Source organism: Helianthus annuus, chromosome 11, assembly GCF_002127325.2.
Source record: "Helianthus annuus cultivar XRQ/B chromosome 11, HanXRQr2.0-SUNRISE, whole genome shotgun sequence".
Taxonomy (NCBI): Eukaryota; Viridiplantae; Streptophyta; class Magnoliopsida; order Asterales; family Asteraceae; genus Helianthus; species Helianthus annuus.
In genome coordinates this window covers 144,827,131-144,837,024 of record NC_035443.2, presented here as the reverse complement: position 1 = coordinate 144,837,024, position 9,894 = coordinate 144,827,131, and the positions used below count along the sequence as shown (strand labels likewise).

The window sequence follows — 9,894 nt, the reverse complement described above, 5'->3', positions numbered from 1 at the left end:
AACGACTAATAGTTGAGGTTATTAAAATCTATTATTCCTTCTCATTATTGCCAATTTGGACAAGTATTAAATTATTACTATCAGAGTAAAGACACTCATGATAACTCACTTGGTTTAAAGAATTTCTCTGTTCTTGACTGCTTTTGTCTCCAATAATCAAATAGTATGTATATACAACTTAATATAAAGTTTCACACCGAATACCTAAGGTGAACCTATAACTGTATTTATACTCTACTCCCTGTTACCATATCAATTAACAACAACAGGGCCGGCTCAACCATTTTGGTGGCCTAAGGCGAAGAAAAATCTTGTGACCTTTTTCCCAAAAAAATGTATGTAATTGAAAGTTAAACTTGAAGGGCCCAAGTGTAATTATTTGAAAGATTGTGTTAAAATTTTAAAACAAGATAAAAAATTGTTGAACCAGGGATTCAAACCCGGGTCTCACCAACATCCATACATACACAAAACCACTACAATACCAACCATCACTTGGTTGATAACCTACATCCTAAATCTTTTATAAATGAACTGTGGTTTTATTAAATTGTGGAGGCCCTATAGTTTTGGTGGCCCAAGGCCCAAGCCTCATTTGGCTTACCCTTGGACCGGCCCTGAACAACAACAACAACAACAATAATAATAAATAAATAAATAAATAAAATAAATATATAAGTATTTTTATCTAATAAATAATGACACACACAGGTGGATAGCTTGGAAGTTGACATCACACCAAAATATATATCACACACAGCCACCATATCTGAACACTATATAGGTTTCTTTCCATTTTTGAAGACTATATAGCCCGCTTACCAAAAACTCCAAATTGGGGACAAGTACCTATCCTGTAAACATGACGACCAGTAAGCATAGGAAAGAAACAAATGCCAGTAAGGACGGGTCATTCCCGTCACTTTTCATGCATGCAGATAGAGCCGACATGTTTCTGATGGCTGTTGGATTAATCGGTGCCGTTGGCGATTGACTCGGGACTCCAGCCATGTTGTTCTTCACCAGCACCATCATGAACACCATTGGAGCCGCTTCTTCTGTATCCGCCGACGTCTACACAAACAAAATCAATAAGGTTATTTATTATTAGATATTAAGTTAATTAATAATCAACCTAGTATTGATTGATTATGGCTAAGAAACTCACCTAAATGGCTTTTCTTGTTCACAGAATGCTGTTTGTCTCTGTTAAGTGTCTATCGCAAAGTGGGCATGTTTTCTTGGTAGGTTTTGTTTTGCTTGCTTGATAATCATTTTTTATTAAAGCCATGTATGGATGGCAATGGGTCACTATATATATGGATCGGGTATGGCTAATCTCGATCTAATAACCGGTTATAAAATCTTATCTCTTGTCCGGGTATTTATCAGGTATTTTTACTCGTCGGGCATGGGTTATATCTGTTGGGATTTTCATGTGTATATGTATATTTACTTTCCTTTATAATTTTATGTTTTATAAATCTATACATGGTTGTAAAAGTCGCTAGGCGCTCCCTAGTCGGTTGACCGGGGAGTGGAGAGTACTCGGCCTAGCCAGAGATTACACGGGGAGTACTCGGAGATGCCAAATTATAAAGAAATTAGTTTTTGGAAATTAAATATATGTCAAATACCATAAATTTAATAATATTTATAACAAAGTACGTGAAATTGATATTCATTCTTTAATATGATAGGCATAAAAATTATGTTTTATTTTATTTTAAGTCAAACTCGGCCCGAGTTGACCTACTAGATCCGATTTTGGCCAATGTTGACCGCATTTGATCGATTCCGAGTAATTAGTCGGAGTTGAAGAAAGTCGCCTCGACAGCCTACCTTGTAGCGACTACTCGGGGAGTACTCGGCCTTGGAGACCTTGTTTTACAACCATGAATCTATATAATATATTAAATTGTGATAAATAGCATAAAAATATTTAAAAATATAAATATATTATAATATTAATCTCAAAAAATATATATTTTTTATCATGTGTGATATAAATATAAAATATGTCATCAAAATATATATTTCTAAAAGAAAACTTTACTTTTTTACGTAACAAAGCTCCTTGAATGAAAAGAGAAAATAAAAGTATAAGTTAAAAGTTTTCGGGTATATGACTGGGGTAAACAGGTATATAGTTTTAGAAAATCAGGCCAAGTATCACCTAATCTCATACTCACGAAATATATATTTTTTTCAATCCCATACCCGGTCCCATACTCGTCGGGTATCGGGTATACCCATCCCGAATGTTTGGGTTTCGGGTATACCCGACGTGCTCAGGTTTTTTTTTTGTCATCCCTAAAAACTGTGTTAGAAACTTAGAATCCATATAATCTGATGATGAGTTTTGTTGCAGAGGGGTATTGCTGGTCAAGAACCTCAGAAAGGCAAGCATCAAGATTGAGGTTAACTTATTTGAAAGCAGTGTTAAGGCAAGAAGTGGCCTATTTTGACTTGAATGCTACAAGCACAGCGGATATCGTCGCGAGTGTTTCTAGTGACAGCTTAATCATTCAAGACTTCATCAGTGAAAAGGTATGTCAGCCACTAGTTTATGGAGGCTGCGATCAACCTTATTTGAAGAAAAAATTGCAATGCAGGTGCCAATGTTTGTGATGAATGTGGCAACTTTTGGTGGGGCATATATTGTGGCATTTATTTTGCTATAGAGGCTAGCAATTGTTGGGGTGCCATTTATCCTAATTTTAGTTATACCTGGTTTGATTTTTGGAAGGATTCTAATGAGGTTATCAAGAGAAATCAGGGAGGAGTATAATAAGGCTGATGCGGTTGCACAACAGGCGGTTTCGTCAGTGAGGACAGTTTATTCTTTTGTGGGTGAAGAGAAAACTGTTAAAGACTACTCTAATGCTCTGGAAGGTATAGTGAAGTTGGGTTTAAAGCACGGTTTGGCTAAAGGACTTGCGATTGGCAGCGACGGCGTCACTTTTGCTGTATGGGCTTTTGTGTCTTGGTACGGAAGTCGATTGGTGATGTACCATGGAGCTAGAGGAGGAACCGTGTGCACAGTTGGAGCAGGAATGGCTGTTGGCGGGCTGTAAGTTTCTTTCTTTCTTTTTTTTAATAGACATTTTATCAAACAGTTGTCTACCTTCTCAGGGCTGGTTCTAGGAAGGGCAAAGTGGGCGACCCCTAGAGCCCACTTTCCTGGGAGGGAATTTTTTCTCTTATTTATTTTGGAAAGTTAAAAAGTGAAAAAAACACTAGTGAGAAAAAAATACTTAAAAAGTGGGACTGTGACAATATTTGAAAGTAGGATCATTATTGGCCAACCCCTCTGGGTGAGATTATTTAAACTAATTTTGCTATAATTTTAAACCCATATTATATATTAGGGCCCATTTATTCTAGTCAAATAGGCCCTTGTTCTCAGGGACGCCCTGTGCATTCTACATATCAATTTGCAACTCAGATGCTTGTATGAAATGAATGATTCTAAAATGTCTAATTAAATCAAATAATGACAGGGCATTTGGTTCTGGAATGACCAACGTGAAGTACTTCTCTGATGCAATGGCTGCGAGCAAACGTATACGAGAAGTGATCAAAAGAGTTCCCGCGATTGATTCAAACAACATGGAAGGGGAGATAATACAACAAGTCTATGGGGAAGTCACATTTAAGAACGTTAAGTTTGCATACCCATCAAGGCCGGAATCTTTGGTATTCAAAGACCTTAACTTAAAGGTTCCGGTGGGGAGGACAGTGGCGTTGGTGGGAGGGAGCGGGTCTGGTAAATCAACGGTGATCGCTTTGTTGCAGAGATTTTATGATCCTCAAGGAGGAGAGATTTGCATAGATGGAGTGAGGATTGATAAACTTCAGCTAAAATGGCTGAGATCACAATTAGCCTGCTCTATTTTCCACTACCATAAAAGAAAACATATTGTTTGGCAAAGAAGATGCCTCCATGGAACAAGTCATTGAAGCTGCAAAAACTTCAAATGCTCATAACTTCATCTCTCAGTTACCCCAGGCCTATGACACTCAGGTTCTTTTTACATACTCTAGAATCAATGATTCTTTTGTTCGTTATACTTCCTATGTAGTTACTATCACGATTATCACCGATGTATTGGTGATATAGCGGTTATCGTACTCTCGGTGATATAGAGCGATATTGGACATATACTTGACCGATATATCACCGATTTCTGATATCAATACCTTTCTTCTTAGTTCTAGCATTCGTCTTTCTTTTTATTGTTGCTATTAGTGTTTTAAGTCTTAGTTGTTAATTATTAGTGTTAGATGTTAATGTTTTAAGTTTTAATTAGTTCCTACTTGCTACAATTGTTAGTGTTTTGCAAGTTGGAAAAGGTTAATTTGTTAATGGTAGAAGAGTTTACTGAATTGTTAAGTGTTAAATTGCTATATACATAAATCTAGCATGATATTAAAATTACCGATATCTCAAATATCGGCCCTTGACCGATATCCGATTTTTTACCGCATTAACTACTTAGAATTTACTTCCTAAACAAGACATATCAATGGATTTTCCTAGTAGCTATGTTTTAAATACCGGTATGAACCGGCCGGTTATACTGATAATACCGGCTACTGGACACAAGCCCGATACAATAAACACCGGTAAAACTTGAATACGGTATATGTTAAGTACCGCCGTCAGGTTCTACCGGGTCAAACCGTTGTACCAGTTCAAAACGTTGTACTGGTTTGCAAAATATTCAATTTTGATTTTTAAATTTTAGGGTAAATTACACTTTTCATCCTTTATGTTTGTATCGGACTGCAATGGATGGCCTTTAACTTCAATAATTACAGTCACAGTCCTTTATTTGTAAATCCTGTTACACTCTACGTCCTTTAACACTAACCTGATTAAAATTTCCAGTTAAGTGTGACATGTGCCTTGCACATGAGGGTAAGTTGGTAATTTTACTCTAAAATTAGTTTAATAATTAAAATTAAAATTAAGATCTATACAATGAATGAACACACTCCAGCTTATCTACCCACTCATCTGATCCTCTCTCACTTCCTCTCTCTCTCATCCACCTTCTCCCCTCTCTCTCCGTCGCTTCTCTCTCCTCCCCACCCACCATCACCCCACCTCTCTCTCCCTCTCAAAACCCCTCAATTTCCATCAATCAAAACACACGCAAACACAAGCAACCACCACATTCTTCGACAAAGTTGACCCATATGAAATCACCGCGTTTGACCCGCCGGAAAAGCCTGACAGCTTCGTTGCTCCGCCATCGTTCAGGGCCCGAAGAAGACTGAAGAACAGATCGCTAGAGCGGTGAGGAGCTTTACTGACCCGCGTATAGTGGTGAAAGTGTGTTGGGGAATGATGTTTATGTGATGGATTCGAAGGTTAAGAAGACGAGTGCGTTTGGGAAGGTGAAGAAAGATAAAGTTAGAGATGGGTTTGAAGAGAGAGTTGTAGGTGAATTAAAGTTTTAGTTTTGACTTTTGGGTCAATGGGGTTCTTGAATTGCATTGTTTGGTAAGTAGGGTTCTTGAATTACAGTTCAAATGGTGTAAGCTAAGCAAAAGTTAAGATTTTTATCATATGCTTTTAATATTAATTTAAATTAAAATTATAAACTTTTTGGGTTTGTTGAATCTTTGGCACAAGATGAGGATATTACTGTCTGAGGTTGGTACTGATCTTATAATCCAAGTGAATGAAATAAGATTTTTGCTTTACAAGGTGATTGCTTTTTCTTTTTTCTTTTTTAATGTTCATAAAATTCAACACTTTTATGTTTTTTTCTTTTATAAAAGTTTATAGCTTGATCACACAAGAGGGTTGTTGAATTTGATGAAATAATAAGATGAAACCAAGTCAAAGACTTGTTTGTTTTAGTATTATCTTTTCTTTAATTTTTTTCATGATTCTTGATACTCTGTTTTCCACTTCTATCAAAATGCTTGAAGCTACAGAGACTTTGTTCCAAAAACACTTCATCGTCATACATTCAGTTTCGGGTCAGCCACTAAGGGTGGTGGTAGTTGGCTGCCACCATGGCTCCGCCACTAAGGATGGCCGACCCTTTTCTAGAGGGAGAAGGGCATGAGAGAGAAGAGAGTTACAGAATAAGAATAAGGCTGATGGATCTAAATGTTAGGTTAGAGAAAGGAGAAAAGGGGATAATTTAACAGGGGTTTATAAAATATTTTAATTAGATTAGTGAAAAGACAAAAGTGTCCTTATATAAATAAACTTAACTGAATTTTTTAACTTTATTACTGCTAAAGGACGAAAGATGTAACAAGATTTCCAAATAAAGGACTGTGACTGTAATTATTGAAGTTAAAGGCTATCCGTTGTAACCCGGTACAAACATAAAGGACGAAAAGCGTAATTTATCCTAAATTTTAATAAAATTAGATATTTATCTTTTATGCGATTGTGAACTTAATGCATTCAACACTTTAATTAGTCGCAAAACCTATTTTACACTTTGATTAAAAAAAACTTTGTTGGAAAATTGAGTATCTTATATTTTTATTATGGATTATTTTTTAATTATGGAATCATGTACTTTTCGATTATCTTTTGAGTTGAAATTGTATTTTTATGGAATTAGAGGGTAACTAGTCAACCCGCTTGAACCGCCTTGGTATAACCCGGTACAACTGGTTGAACCATTTCTAAACCCAACCCGGTATGAGCTAAAAACCGGTTTTTAAAACATTGCCTAGTAGAATCTACCGTCAATCCGTTGGTAAAGATACCAACTGTCTTACCCGAATGAGTAGATTAAAATTTGTTTAAAAGGCTTAGAAATATAGGTTTTTATATTAAAAGACATTTTTAATTGCATTGTAATTAATATGGTGCAAATAACAGGTTGGGGAAAGAGGAGTTCAAATGTCAGGTGGACAAAAGCAAAGAATTGCAATTGCCCGTGCGCTGATCAAGTCACCTCGCATTCTTCTATTGGACGAGGCAACAAGTGCACTCGATTCAAAATCCGAGCGATTCGTTCAGGTGGCATGACCATCGTCATAGCTCACCGTCTTTCCACAATTAGAAATGCAAACGTAATATGTGTGGTCCAAAATGGTCAAGTGGTCGAGTTTGGCTCCCATGATGACCTCATTCAACTTGACAACGGTTTCTACACTTCACTCGTTCAACTTCAAGAAACTAAGCAGATTGATGAAAACCCGTGTCCTTACCTACCCAGATTGTCAAACATGTCCTTAGCATTTGATGTCCACAACATAAACAGCTCTGGACAGTCAACGGTGAGCCAATCAGGCTTTACAACCTTAGTTAATAGCAGTGGAAGGGACAACTTCACCTTACGGGCTAACCAGGAATTTCAAGTGATGCCCTTTAAAAAGATCTTAGCATTGAACAGTCTTGAATGGAAGCAAGCGCTAGTTGGGAGCTTGTGTGCAATTCTATTTGGTGCAATCCAGCCAACATTCTCATTCTCTTTGGGGTCAATGATATCGGTCTATTTCTTGGTCGATCACGATGAGATAAAGCACAAGACAATGATTTATACCTTGTGTTTTGCTGGTTTGTCAGTTCTCTCGATGGTGATCAACATCATTCAGCATTAAAACTTTGCAGCCATGGGAGAATACTTAACGAAAAGGGTTCGAGAAAGGATGTTGTCAAAGATACTTACCTTTGAAATTGGGTGGTTCGATCAAGATGAAAATTCAAGTGGGGCCATATGTTCAAGACTGGCTACTGATGCCAATATGGTATGGTTTTACATGTAGTTGATCTTGCCTCAAATAGTTGATTTCCATTAGTACTGGTACACAATTTGCCAACAATGATTTAATTTGCAGGTGCGATCTTTGGTTGGTGATTGATGCTCTCTTATGATTCAAACATTTTCTGCCGTTATGGTTGCCTGCACGATGGGGTTGGTGATCGCGTGGCAACTGGCATTGGTTGTGATAGTGGTTCAGCCATTGATGATCTTCAGCTACTATAGCAAACAAGTTATGTTAAAGAACATGTCACAAAAGGCTTTAAAATCACAAGAGGAAAGCAGCAAGCTCGCAAGCGAAGCTGTCTCAAATTTGCGGATAATCACCGCCTTCTCATCTGAAATGCGAATTATTAAAATGCTGTTGGGGACCCAAAAAGCATCAATGCGCGAAAGCATCCGACAAGCTTGGTATGCAGGATTTGTGCTTGGGTTTTCTCAAAGCCTTATGGGTTGTACTTGGGCTCTAAGCTTTTGGTATGGAGGGAAACTGATTAGCAATGGTCATCTTGGTCCAAAAGATTTTTTTCAGGCATTTTTAATCTTAATAAACACAGGTAAGGTCATTGCAGATGCTGGAACCATGACAAATGATCTATCTAAAGGATTTAATGGAGTGCAGTCAGTGTTCAGCGTATTAGACCGTATCACCTTGATAGATCCTGAGGAACATGATGGTAAGAAGCCCGAGGGCCGAGGTCATTACAGGACATGTAGAGATATGTGATGTTCACTTCACTTACCCTTCTCGGCCTGATATCAAGATCTTTAACGGGTTCTCCATCAGTATTGAAGCTGGAAAATCAACTGCCTTGGTTGGACAAAGTGGATCGGGGAAATCATCCATAATTGGGTTAATCGAGCGTTTTTACGACCCAATGAAAGGCGTTGTCAAAGTTGATGGAAGAGACATTAAGTTATACCATTTAAGAACTCTAAGGAACTTTATCGGGCTTGTGAGCCAAGAGTCCACGTTGTTTGCTAGTACTATATGTGAAAACACCAAATATGGTGTTTCCAAGGAAGTTAGTGAAGTTGACATTGTCATGGCTGCAAAAGCAGCAAATGCTCATGATTTTATATCGGTTTTGTTGTGGTAATCAAGGGGTACAACTCTCTGGGGGACAAAAACAACGCATTGCTATAGCGCGTGCAATACTGAAAAACCCCTCGATTTTGTTACTAGACGAAGCCACTAGTGCACTTGATAGTCAATCGGAAAAAGCAGTACAAGATGCACTTGAGCGAATGATGGTGGGTCGGACCAGCGTAATAGTGGCACATCGGTTGAGTACCATACAAAGTTGTGACACCATTGTGGTTTTGAAAAGGGGGAATGTGGTTGAAAAGGGGAACCATGGCTCATTACTAGCGAAAGGGCCATCTGGCGCATACTACTCCTTGGTTAATCCTCAGGAGCTTAATACCACTCACCATACGCTAGACTGAATGATCTCACTTGGTAGATCGTGCGCAAGTGTTGGAAGTAACAGAAAATTGATATGTATTTTCTTTAGCCTTTTAATAATTTACTATTAAAGATTTAAATATCATAAATGCGATTTCAATACTTGCCTTTAAAAGCTTGTGCATATAAAAACATGGTTCATAATAGCACCAACAATTCTTAGTCCACAATCTACATGCCTGGTAGGGTTCTATACGTATTAATTACACTACTACACAAACAATTTTATGGGGCGTGGGGATATATTTTATGGTGCGGTCTCCCAATGAAAGTCCACAATCTACATGCCTGGTAGGGGATTAAGGATTGGAAAGAATTGGAACGGGAAATGCAGGGTCTCAATCTGGGGGGTTTTAAACTTCAGATTAATCGAGCAAGATTTGCTAAGGAAAACGATCAGTTGGAGGAACCTAGGGTTCCACCCCCGAAGTCTCAGTTTGTTCCCCGGGATAAAGACAAGGATTTGGAGCACCATAAGAAGGAGGCTTTTGTTAAGAATGGATGTTCGTTTTCGTCGGCTCTGATGAAGAACTTAGATATACCATTGAACCCGGAAGTGCATGTCCTGGGTTCTGACATGGTAGTGGACGTTCATAGTGAGACCAGCGCGTTCTTTGACTTGCATGGCAGAGCGGTGGTGGGGAGAGTTAAAGATTTCGATTGTTTGATAAACATGAA

The 9,894-nt window shown here is 38.0% G+C and overlaps 1 pseudogene; it reads left to right on the top strand.

Moving 5' to 3' along the window:
* Positions 1-699: 699 nt before the first annotated feature.
* LOC110886273 lies at positions 700-9,197 on the top strand (annotated as a pseudogene).
* Positions 9,198-9,894: the final 697 nt, after the last annotated feature.